Source organism: Phyllostomus hastatus, unplaced genomic scaffold (genome assembly GCF_019186645.2).
Source record: "Phyllostomus hastatus isolate PE091 unplaced genomic scaffold, TTU_PhHast_1.1 phas_contig_40, whole genome shotgun sequence".
Classification (NCBI taxonomy): Eukaryota; Metazoa; Chordata; class Mammalia; order Chiroptera; family Phyllostomidae; genus Phyllostomus; species Phyllostomus hastatus.
In genome coordinates, this window is record NW_025333872.1 from 39,174,478 (window position 1) to 39,186,922 (window position 12,445).

The following is a 12,445-nucleotide window of genomic DNA, read 5'->3' on the forward strand; positions in this document are numbered from 1 at the left end:
TTAACATACAAGAAGTTGCTCAATGTCATATATCATCAGGGAAATGCAAATTATAACACTGAGATACTGTTGGGGACCGCTCTGTATCTCTATTGATACTTTCTCTGGGGCATTACATACCTCTGCTCTTACAGGTGAATCAGCCAAGGACATTCAGGCCCATTGGCTTGAGGCTTTTAGCAATCTGGGATGTCCACCACAAATTAAAACTGACAATCGACCAGGGTATATAGCCCGATCCACTCAAGATTTCTTACAAAGATGGAGAATTCAACACAAAACAGGCATCCCTTATAATCTCACAGGCCAAGCAATTGTTGAATGTGCCCATCATACTTTTAAAACTTCTTAACAAACAAAAAAGGGGAAGCCAGGAAACCTCTCTCAGAAACCTGATAATGCTGGCCATGTATACTTACAATTTTCTTAACTGCAATAATTCTCTTAACAAACCAATCGAGAAACATTTCAATCAACAAAATGTAGATAATAAGGAGCCCAATCCCTTAATGTTATATAGAAATTCCTTGGGAGAAGGAAAATGGGAGGGGCTGGTTGAACTGTAAATGTGGTAAAGAGGGTATGCTTGTGTTTCAGTACCTACAGGTCCTTTGTGGCTACCTGCAAAGAGGATAAAACCTTATCATGGGACACTGGCCCCATCACCCTATGTGGATAACTCAGACAGAGAGGGTCTGCCGTCTGGAGGACCTGACCAACCAGCTGTCTTAAATGGCCAAGACTGAGCGCTGATGATTCAGGCTCATTGCCAGAATTGGGAAAAGCAGACAACCAAGACTCCTCCAACATCTGACCCCAAGGTGGTAGCTTGGGGACACTTAAAGAATCTTAATAGCAGGGCTGAGAATTATGAAGGATGTAGGAACAAACTCAGATTTGGTTATCAGTCAATGTCACCCATGAATGGGAAGATCCAGGAGGCCTGGCCACCTTCAACTGTGCTCTCCTCCAAGTGAAGGTGCTGTGTTTCTTGGGAATTCTTATCACGTGCATTGTTTCTGCTATCATTATAGCTGCCTCCGCTGCAGCAGCTGCCACTGCTCTGGCTGAGTCCATCCAGACTGCTCACAGTGTTGATGCCATCCTCACAATACAACTCAAGAAATCACCCAACAAACACACGTTGCCCAGGAGATCCTTGTCAGGCTCTCAGTCATAGAGTCTGCAGCAATATGGCTGTGAGAACAGCAGGATGCTCTTGTCACTCGCCAACAACTCACTTGTGATCTAGGCTTCTCGAAGTTGTGTGTCACCCGCCTGAAGTGGAACTCCAGTCAACACTCGTGGGAGGAGGTCCAACATTGTTTGCGAGGGGCCTTTTCCTCCAATCTCAAGGAACAAATGGATCAACTCCAGCTGGAGCTATGTCAGCAATTTCAGGACATTAAGAGACTCACTGAGCAGGAGGTCTTTCAGACCCTGCTTAACAACTTGCAATGGCTCAATCCAAAAACTTGGTTTGAAGGACTAAATTTGCATGTCTGGGTCATGGGGGCTATAGGATGCCTCCTAATCATTGTGGTCTTTTGTGCCTTGAAATGTATGTACAAATTGTTTTCCAGGGATCATATATGTGAAGAGCAAGTACCAGGATGTATCAGATTTACCACTGTGTCTGCCATAACAAACAAGAAAGGGGGAGATGTTGGGGACCACTTCATGTGGCTTCAGAGACTGGAGGCCCAGTAAGCAAAGCCTTAGAAGAGGCCAATAAGTCTCCTAGAAAACCAGGAAAGTGAGTGGCAGACAGACCTCATACTAACATCGAGGGTTCCTGTGGGAAATCAGACCTGGAATATACATTGTATCCTTTGAAGCCTGCTCTGCCTAGCAATAGCCCTTTGGTATAAGCCAGATGTTTGAATCCTAAGGATAAGGCTTGAACTCCCTATCTCATGAGCACACCTTAACGACCACCTGGCTTCAGCATATCGCACAGACCCCTGACCTGAGACGATCTCTATATTTCCTTCTATTGTTATCTGTGAACAATATCTGTTTTCTATTAACTATAGCTTTTGGGCATTGATTGATGAGCTATGCATGCATACTGTATATCCCTGCACATACTGATCCCAATAAAAGCTGTTTCGGAGAAGGGCTTGGGGCATTCTTTCCTGCCGGAACAACAGAATGTGCTCGGGAGGATTTCTTTCTTTTCATCCTCAGCAGATGGGAGAGCTCTGCTGGGCAGAACCCCCTTCCACACCCTCCCCCACCCCCCAAGATACCACTACACACCCATTATGGCCAAAATCCAAAACATATTGAGAATAATTCTGGTGAGGATGTGGAGCAACGGGAACTCTTAATTATTGCTAGTAGTGCAAAATGGTGCAGATACATTGGAAGACAGTTTGGCAGTTTCTTACAAAACTAAACAAACTCAACATATGATTCAAATAGTTGCATTCAATAGGTGAATGGATAAACAAACTTTGGTATTTATATAATGGAATATTATTTAGTGCTATCAAGAAATGATCTATCAAATCATGAAAAGACATGTACAAACCTTAAATGCATACTGTATTGCTAAGTGAAAGAAGCCAATCATAGGCTACACACTATGATTGCAACTACATGGCATTCTATAAAAAGCAAAACTATGGAAAGAGTAAAAATCAGTGATTGCTTAAGTGTTCAAGAAGATGGAGAAAATGTGGAGGAATAAACAGGTGGAACATGGGAAATTTTAGGGAAGTGAAACTATTCTGTATAATGCTATAATGGTGATTACATGTCACTATTCATTTGTCAAAATCCATAGAATGCACATCATAAAGAGTGAATCCTAATGTAAACTATGGACTTTAGTTAATAATAATGTAGCAAGTTTGGTTTTTTAATTGTAACAAATGTACCATCTAATGCACAATGTTATTAACAGGGGAAATTGTGGGAATAGGAGGGCTAGAGGAGGAGGTGGACTCTGTACTTTCTGCTCATTTTTTCTTTTTAAGTTTCTTTTTAAACTTAAAAATGCTCTCAAAATAAAATCTGTTAATTAAAAAGGCTAACTTTTAAATACACTTGAGATGCTAAACATTCTTTCTATTGCTATTAGGTTTTTAAAATTAGAAGCTTTGTCTCACTTTAGCTGTTTACATTTTAACTTTTAAAATGAAAGTTGATGAATTAAATTACAAGAAGCCACAGAGTTTATACAAGTAGAAACAGAGTTTATACAAAAAGAACAAGGATTATATAACTATAAATCCAAACAATGGTTTTATCAAAGTATTCCCATCCTACTCTGAATGGAATTCCAGAATACAAGCAATCTTTGGTTGTTCAGATTTTCAAGATGAAACATGGCAAAAAATCAATAATCATTATTTCATTGAATTTGTTCATCATGGTGTGTCTCAAGTTCTTTCCAATGGTAGGTAACCTTACCAAAAGCCCTACTAAGGGAGCAGCCTAAGCCATCACATTTTTCTCTGCAGCACCACTCATCCTTGCCTTGCCACAACTAATTTGCCCAGTGTCAGGCACCAGACCATACTCAAAGACCAAAAATAAAATCAGTGTCACGAAGAAGGAATGAGAGTTGGAGTATGAGAGTTCATGTCAAATTAAAATTATAAGGACACAAAAACCGTAAGCAAGCAGAAACTAAGAGAAATTCATTCATCATATTTATTATTCCACAAATATATTTTGAGCTCCCCATTATGTGCCAGATAGTTAATTAGCAATAGGTGAATAAAGTAGAAATGTCTTTGTTGTCATGGCTATCACAGCTAAGTGAAAATAAAATATACATATACACAAATTATTTATAAAATATGATAAATGCAAGGAAATAATTAACATAGTAAACTGCTACAGAATAACAAGGAGGACCTCCTTAGGTTGCTCAAGAGAGGCTTTTCTGAGGAAGCAGTATTTAAACCAAGACCTGGAAGAGTCAGCCAAAGAAAGTAAGGCATGAAAGGGAGCTTCAAGAACATTCCAGACAGAATGAATAGTATGTGTGAAAATTTTGAGAGGAGAATGAGCTTGGTCTTTCTTGAAAGGAAGCCAGCATGACTGGAACAAGTTTGATAAGGGAAAGAGTGACAAAGATGAGTACAAAGAAATTAGGACTAGGTGAGTAAGTGCAGTAGGAGGCCAGTGAAAGTTTTCAAGTTTAAAATTAGTATTTAGAAACAGAATAGATATTGGGGATTGATGATTAAAATGAAACCAGGTAAGGATGGGAGTTGCTTAGATTAGGGTGTTGCAGAGGAAACAGACATAGTGGACATAGTGAATGTGTATTTTGAGCCTAATTTGCCAAGGACTTAATGATGGGCTGAAAGTAGGGAGTTAAGGGGACAACTGATGGATGTTGGCGCTATTTACTGACTTGAGGGAGACTGAGAGAATAACAAGTTTCAAGAGGGCATCAGTTAGGAGTCAATTAGGGAAGCAAAATCACCATGAGTGTTATAAAATAAAAAGTTTATTATAGGAACAAGGATTTGTATGATGAGAAGCTCAGGAAGGAGTGGTCCAAAAGGGAGAGCTGGAGAATGAGAACTGAGTCACTAACCAACTGTCCTGAGGGCTGGGTGAAAAAAGACACTTTGCAGAGGAGGCCGGTACATCCAGTTGCTGGAGTGGGACCATGAAGGAGAGCTAGTGGAGAGCTTTGTGGAAGGCTGTTCTGTGGCTTGTAGCAGGTCTGGAAGCTCTGTTGGCTAGCAGTATTGACAGTTGGGTAAAACAGCTAGATACATACCAGAGGAGACATCAAACTGAAACCTACCTCTGTATCTGTTTTTCACTATATTCAACCAAGTTCACACTTGATTAAATTTGCATTTTGCTATGTTTCTTGTTTCTTTTATTCTAGAACCAAACTCTCTAATACCATAGCCACAAGCCATATGTGATTACCTAATTTAAACTGATTAAAACTGAAAAAAATTCTAATATTTACTTCTTCACTCATGCTAGCCACCTGTCAAGTGTTCAATAGCCATATGTAGCTAGTGACTATCGTATTGGACTACATTGACAGAGAACAGCTACATCATCACAAAAAGTTCTACTGAACAGCACTGATCAAAAACAATTCAATTGCATCTTCAGTTGTTTTGTTACAAAAGTATTTAGAGCCATTTGAATGGATGCAATCACTGAGGTAGAAGACTAAGAAGAGAACACGGACAGGAAGCCCAACCTTTCAGCTCTGGCAAGGTCCAATGTATAGAAAATGAGTCAATGAGGAATAGCCTATAAAGAAGTGTGAGATGGAACAGCCACAGTAGTAGGAGAAAAATCAAGACTCTAATGTGTTAGAAAAGAGGAGGACATTTAAGGAGGAAGTGATCAACTATGTTGAATGAATGCAGTTAAGAGTTTTGGTCAAGATTGGGTCAGAAGAGTAATCATAAGAGCAGTTTCAGTAGGGATATGAGAGTAACAGCCAGAGTAGAATGGAGTAAGGGACCACTGAGAGGGAAGGTGGAGGCAGCATATGTGGACAGCTCTTTCAAGACCTTTGAGAGAGGCCCAAGAGAAATGGTGGTTGTTTACAGGAGATGTGGGTTTGAGATAGGTTGGGAGAAGCATATTTACATACCTGTGCATAAAATCCAATGGAAAGAAAAAATTGAGGATACAAAGCAAGACAGGAGTTGAACAAAGGAGTGAGGTTTTTGAGAAGAACAAACGTGAAGAAAATAGATGTAAATATTAAAGAGAAAGGGACTAGGCTAACAGAAATCAGGAGAAAAATAAAGAAAATATTCAGAGATGGGCAAAGACAGTTTGAGAAAGAAAATACACACAGTAAAGGAGGAGACAACAAGTTGTCAGGTGTTTGAGCCTTTTCGGTGCTCTCGTTTTCCCAGGTCCAATTTCTATGAGTGCTGATTGTACAATCATTCCACCATCAGTCTCAGATTCCTCAGTTCCCCCTAAATGCCCAGTCCTTCCTGTATATCCTTAAAGCAATACTCTCTTTATTTGCCTAAATTGGGTGCCTTGATCTATCACAAAAGATTCAATTAAAATACTTCCATTTAAGATTTAACCATTTATATGAGCCAACAGCATTATTGTGTCAAAGTCTTCATCATAGCTGATAAAATGTAACAAAACCGACTAGTTCTTCTCTCTTTGCTATATGCATGTGATTAGTGAAGTGGTAGAAAAGTGTGAGGAAATGAAAATCCTAGAACTGGATCACAGACTCTTCCAAGAGAAAGATAATCATGGTTATCAGATTACTTACTTGCTTATCTTCGGTCCTGTTTTTATTTTAAATATATTTTATTCTAAAAATAATATATGCTTCATATAAAAATTCAAGTGTTACATAAATATATAAAATGAAAGTTAAATTTCCATAATTTCATTGCAAGAGATGGTCACTATATAAAAAATACCAATGGTATATATTTCTTCAGATTTTTCTCTCTTCAAATACTAATATTATATTAATATATTTGAAAATAATACTTTCACATCATATATAATCTTATTAATATAACTTGATTTCTTAATTTAATGTACATTTTGGACACCTTTACCTGTATACTCATAATTGTCATTAATTATTTCAATATTATACTCATAATAATAAATTTATTCATCCTTACATTGACATAGAATTTCAACACATAAAGTATGTCAGATTATTTTTTTAAGATTTTATTTATTTATTTTTAGAGAGAGCAGAAGGGAAGGAGGGAGAGGGAGAGAAACAGCAACATGTGGTTGCCTTTCATACACCTCCAACTGGGGACCCAGCCCACAACCCAGGCCTGTGCCCCAACTGGGAACGAAACTGGCCATCCTCTTTTGCAAGTTGGCACTCAGTCCACTGAGCCACACCAGCTCGGGCTCAAAATTTTTTTTACTACAAGTAATATCTAGAAATGCTTGTCCTACACTCAGATATTAAAATATATATCTAAATTGCAAGCCTTGTTTGTATTACTGATGTACTTATCTGATTTAAAATAAGGGTAATGTACATGACCACATGGTCATTGAATGCACACAATTTCAGAGATGCCTTGAATTCTTTTTAAGTCAACATTTGACAATTCAGTCTTCCACGGGCTAAAGAAGAAATGTAATAGTTTAACAGTACATTTTAGCCTAACTCCAAAGCCAAAGCCAAGTTTCAGAGTAATATTTATAGCAAAATGTATAGACTACTGCCAAAGCTGTGCTTAGAGTTAAAATTGTAATTTTACATGTTTCTACCTTGGAAAAATATAGAATGAGAGTAAATGAACAAGCATAACAATCCAATCAGAAATAAAGAACCATGAAGTACAAAAAGTAAATTTTATAAAGGAAAAATGGGGAGAAACAGAAAAAAAATAATTGAAAAATAAGAGAAAAGTGTAATTGATTTATATACCCGAAACTATGAGGACTTTCCAGAAAAAGTACAACCATTGTTAATATATCGAGAACAGTTTGCGTGACATCAATGTAACTTAGCAACCAAAAAGTGGATTGGAATGCACATGCATGAACAATGATGACAGTCATTGAGGGGAGTAGATGCTGTTGAGTGAGCATGTGTTCTGTGTGGTCATTCCATTCAAAATGAGCAATTAGAACAATGAATCTCCATCTGATTTTACACCAAGCTTGAACATTCCTCCACAGGAAACTATTTGGATGATTCAGAAGGCTGCAGCTATGGGCAACTGTGATTGGCAGTTTCATCATGACAATGAACCCACTTTTGCATCCTGTCTCATGCAGAGATTTTTGGCGAAACATCAAATCAAACAGGTGACTCAGCCCCACCTACAGCCCAGATTTGCTGCCTTGTGACTTCTGGTTTTTCCCAAAACTAAAATCACCTTTAAAAGGGAAGAGGTTTCAGGCCATCAGTGAGATTCAGGAAAATATGATGGGGCAGTTGATGGCAATTGGAAGAACTGTGTGAGGTCCCAAGGTGCCTATTTTGAAGGGGACAGAGACATCATTATCGTATGTACAATGTTTCTTGTATCTTGTATCTTGTTCAATAAATGACTCTAGATGGGAGTAAAAGGCAGAAAACTGCACTTGAATAACAATTAAAAATAAATAAATAAGTGTTTAATGGTAAAATAAATAAATAAATGATGATTTTTCACATTACGTGGCTGGACACTTTCTGGACAGACACCGTGATTTTTTTTTTAAAGATTTAATTTATTTACTTTAGAAAGAGGGTATGGGTGGGCAACAAAAACTAATGTATGAGAGATACATCAATTGATTGCCTCTCACACACACAGAACTTTGGATCTGGCCTGCAACCCAGGCTTGTGCCCTGACTGGGGATTGAACTAGTGATATCTTGGTTTGCAGGCTGGCACTCAATCCACTGAACCACACCAGTTAAGGCCTTAGTTCATTTTATACAATCAGCATAAACTCCAATATAAAACGTGACAGAGCATGTGTGTGCACACACACACACATTCAGACCAATTTCTATTATGAAAAGAACTGTAAAAATTCTAATTAAAATAAATACTTGCAAGTTAAACTTTACAATTGGTTAAATGATATAGTACAATTTACCCCCAAATACCTTATGCAATACATCACATCAATAGTTTAAAGGGAGTAAGCTATATATTCATTTAGATAGATGATAAAAAAGCATGTTCATAAAAATAAAATGTACTTTTGAGTTTTAATAGTAGTAAACTCAGAACTGAATAAAACTTTCTTACAATAACAAAGAATGCTTTTATAAAATCTGGGCAATATCACACTGACAACTTAAACACTGTATTTGTATCCATTAAAATAAGTAGTGCAAAAGGGAACCTGCTCTTACTACTACTATTACTTAACAAAGAATTTTTAGCAATTAAAATGAGCTTTGAAACAAATAAGAAGCATAACTCTGGAAAACATAAGATAAATATATCATTATTTGTAGATGATAAGATAGTGGGCATTTGCAACTAATAAAAAAAGGTAAATAAATTAACTAGATAAGAAAACAATCAACAACACCATTAGATTTCCTATATACCAGCAATACCTAGTTATACAATATGGTGGAAAAGACTCCTAGTGTACAATAGTGATGATATTATATGTGCATTCACACACATATACATGCACAAATATATAAAAAGCACAGCCACCTATAAAAGCTACAGGAAGATCATATATCAACAAAATCACAAAACTTATATTAAATAAAATAAAAATAAGACTGTATATATGGAGAGATATATCATAGCCCTGGATGAGGTTGACTGAGTATTGTAAAAATTTTCTGTCATTCCCAAATAGATTTATGACAATCAACATCTGAAAATTAAGTTAGAAATATATATGGAGAACTTTAAACATTTTTAAAAATTTGTTGCATTTTATTTTTTGATTCTTACCCATGGACATATTTGTTGATTTGAGAGAGAGAGAGAAAGGGAGAGAGAGAAACATCAATCAGCTGCCTATCATATGCATCCGAACCAGGGAATCTAACAGGCAACCTTTTCATGCACAGGACCAGGCCCCCAATCAAGCCACCTGACCAGGGCATAGTTGTGTTTTTTATGTGGCAAAACCATAGACTCTGCTAATCATTCTGTGATCTATTGCCTACACTTATTATTGAAAGAAATGCTAAATTTCAGTTAGTGTTTAGTGAAAATATAGATTTTTTCTTATCCAAGCTCATAGACCCCTTGAATTCTATCCTTGAAGGCCATGGATCCCAGATAAGAATGCTGGGTGTGGAAGAAGTCAAAGAACTGAGAAAGATGGTTTGGACATTGACATGTGGACATTGGAGACAGATGATATAGACTAGGACACCATGGCCCCAAACTCTTCAAAATTAATAAAGGCAAGTAACTGGAAGGTTGGAAAATAATAGCCTTAAGGCAGGACAAAGGGTGGCAAGCCAGGTGGGATGAGCATAAAAAAACTGGGGTATTGTACATAAAGGTGGAGGAATAATTGTCAAGAAATAGCAGTAGGGAGGCAAGGAAGATGATGACTCTAACTTCCACACGTAAGGAAGATAGTTTAAGAAGGCTGCAAAGGGAAGCAGTGCTCTCAAGGGTGGACTAGATTTTAATTAGGGCAGTGTGGTGGAAGTAATGAACAAAAATATGGTTGAGGATGTGTGTAGTTTCTTTCTCTGTAGACTGGGCAGTAGAAAAATTTGAGAAAGTCCACTTGCTGGGTCATTACATACTAGAATGGCTGCAGATGGATGTGAGAAGACAGCTTACCTTTTAAATCTTGGTTGGCAATAATAACCCGATATTCAGAGATAACCAGTGTAGCATTACCATTGGAATATTTTATTGCTGTAAAATTTGTCATCATAATAACATTCAAAGCAATCAAAATTTCCATTCTTAGGGAGCTGGTTAAATAAGTATTGACTATCCATAAAAATAAAATGTTCTCAATGTTACCAATAAGCACAATGAGTAGAAGAATTTTTAATGGCACTGAGAATTGTCTTCACAGAATATTAAATAAAACTCCAAGATGCCTGGCTGGTGTGGTACAGTTGGTTGAAGTGTCCTTTGGTAACATGCAGGTTCTCTTCCTGGTCGGGGCACATACCTAGGTTGCCAGCTCAGTCTGGTGCAGGTGCAAAGGATCCCCAGTTTAGGTGCATACAGTAGGCAACCATTCAATTCTTTTCTTTTGCATGGATGTTTCTCTCTCCCTCTTCCTCTCTCTCTAAAAAGCAAAAAAAGTGTCCTAGGGTGAGCATTAAAAAAAAATTTCTCTCTCTCCCTCCCATTTTTCTAAAAGCAATGAAAAAAAATGTCTTTGAGTGAGAATTAAAAAAAGTAAAACAGGATAACAAACCCTGTACAGTATTATTCAAATTTGATTAAAATTTATGTTTGCATAGAATAAAAATTCTAACAAAACTTATCTCTGAATGGTGTCATTATGAGTTATTTTAATACTTCATAATTTTATTCTCAATATCTTCCTTATTTTCATAAAATGCATTTTTATAATTTTTGAGGTGAGAATATAACTTTTTCATGTTTACAAATTTTTAATAGGTAAAAAAGAAAGACAAAAATATAGTCTTTAGGAAATTAGATAACTAAACATCCCAGAACCCCTTGCCTAAAATTAAAAATGTGTATTTTATTTACTCTGAAAGTTTGTGTTCTGCAGGTTATTCTTTATTCAAGTTAAAAAATAATAATTAATTTAAATACCAATTAAATGGCAAAAAGAAAATTGCATAGGAAACAGTCTCTTATATTTGAATTTTACTGGATATAAGTTTAATAGGTTATATTTTTACTTTGTATTAAGAAGAATGTTCAAAGATATTTGAAATTTTATTATATAAATTATCTACTAACCAAAAATCTTGAATAAAGATTAACATGGTATTGAGCTTATTGTACTTCCGAGACACAACTGTTTAGCAAGATAGACAGTAATACTATGTGTAGGACTGATATCATTAGCTGATAAAAGTGTTTAAAGTAATGCAACAAACTCACTTTTCCAAGATGCCCCAGGAGCTGAAGTAATAAATCCCATGATATTTTATTCACATCAATAATGAGCTTTTCTAGAGTTTTGTTTGTTAGGCTCACCTGAGGAATTCTTTTTGGGGAAATTGATCATACATCTTGCAGACTTGTGACATTTTGCAAACAATGGAGAATGCTAATATCTTAAGATAAATATATTATCTTTATTGGGAAAAAAATTTTAAAGCATTTCTCCTGTGGAAAGTGTGTCTATAAGTAGTAGTATGTTGTTGATATAACCCCAAAATATCCAAACAGCCACCTATACTCAGGTTACCTTTTTTTTTTTTTTGCCTCTCTTTTTTGGTTTTAGCAGTCATTGATGATAATTGTTTAGATACATTAATTCATTAGATATTGCAAAATGGCAATATTCTAATTATGTCAATCTTTTCCAGTTATTAACTGGGATGCATCAATAAACACAAGGTTTCTCACCTTCTATTTGATTTTCTGTTACTACAGTTAGTGTTGGAAAGTCCCTTTATTTGTCAGTTCTGAAATTGATAAGTTGGTTTCCTAGCATCCTCCCTCTAACAGAATCAAAATCAGTTTTGTTTTGTTTTTAGTATCATTATGAATCCATAGATTTGAACACAGCTTATGTATTTCAATCTGTTGTAATTATTATCCTTACTAATAGTTAAATTTTTCACCATGGAAAGTAGGAGGTGCTGCAAGTTGGCTACTGAGTTCTTTTAAGCCAACCCTAGCAGTCTTTGATAGCTTTCTTGCTCTCTGCTACATGACAAGATGCATCAGGCTCATCTTATACATTTATTGCTTAAGATCTCTGATCAGTTATTTCTTCAATGAACCTGTTTTCCTTTTAATGGTAAATGGTGGAGACCACAGTCTGGCCCTTAGGGGTAGGGTTCAGAAGTTTTGATGTGTATGAATCATACTTCAAGTTTCCATGT